Raw genomic sequence first — 1,249 nt, forward strand, 5'->3', positions numbered from 1 at the left:
AAGAAACACCCACAGCTGTCACACTGTAGCCTGGCCAGTCATTAAACTGTTTTTCAAAGCCTCTCTGATGCACAGCATGGCAACCTGTGCTCTTCCAATCGCCAAGGTGTCTGGCTGTTCAAAATTGGCAGCCAGGCAATTTGCCTCAACCTCCCACTTCGCCATAAAGTCTCCCCCTTACTCTCACAGATATTACGGAGCACACAACAAGCAGTAAGAACAATGGGAATATTGATTGTGCTGAGGTCTATACTTACCTGGCAGGGGAGATACCATGATCACCAAGGTGGTTTTCCCAGAGTAAGGCACATCCATTGCATTGCGGGTGTGTTGACCATTGTGATTTCCCTTGAGAGGGCCATTTAGGGATCTGGGGCAAGAAGTTTTATGGGGTTTGGTCCTGCTTTGAGTAGGGGGTTGGATTAGATGACCTCCTGCGGTCCCTTCCAACCCTGATATTCTATGATTCTAACCTAGTCAGCAAACAGTGCCAGCTAGCTTTTAAACATCCAAAGACACATTCTATTACCATTCTATTACCAAAAATTGCTCAGCCTATAGTTGAACTGCTCCTTACTACTGCCCAGGCTGCCTGTGTATGGCTTCATGAGCCATGGGAACAAGGGGTAGGCTGGGTCTCCAAGGATAACTGTTGTCATTTCAACATCCCCAACAGTAACTTTCTGGCCTGGGAAGTAAGTCCTTTCTTGCAGCTGCTCAAACAGTTCCTAAAGATGCCAATGTCATGACTCTTTCCCAGCCATCCCACATTGATGTCGGTGAAACTTTCCTTGTGATCCACCAGTACCTGCAGCACCATTGAGAAGTGTCCCTTGTGGTTTATGTACTGGTTGGTAAGGTGGTCTGGTGACAAGATAGGGATATGGGTTTCATCTGCCGCCCCACCACAGTTAGGGAAACCCACTGCAGCAAAGCCATCCACTGCACATTTCCAAGAGTCACTACTCTTGATAGCAGAATGTCAGTGATTGCATTGGCTACTTGAATCACAGCAGTCCCCACAATAGATTTGCCCACTCCAAATTGATTCCTGACTTACTGGTAGCAGTCAATGTTGCAAGTTTCCACAGGGCTATCACCACTCAGTTCTCAACTGTCAGGGCAGCTCTTATCTTGGTATTCCTGCACTTCAGGGCTGGGGAAAGCAACTCACAAAGTTCCAGGAAAGTGGCCTTACACATGCAAAGTTTCACAGCAACTGGGAATCATCCCACGCCTGCAACACTAT

General features: G+C 47.5%; 1 pseudogene; it reads left to right on the forward strand.

The window, feature by feature from the left end:
- The first annotated feature begins 249 nt into the window (after nt 1-249).
- LOC115644646 lies at nt 250-437 on the forward strand (annotated as a pseudogene).
- The last annotated feature ends 812 nt before the right edge of the window (nt 438-1,249 follow it).

The sequence above is a fragment of the Gopherus evgoodei genome, chromosome 1 (assembly GCF_007399415.2).
Source record: "Gopherus evgoodei ecotype Sinaloan lineage chromosome 1, rGopEvg1_v1.p, whole genome shotgun sequence".
Classification (NCBI taxonomy): Eukaryota; Metazoa; Chordata; order Testudines; family Testudinidae; genus Gopherus; species Gopherus evgoodei.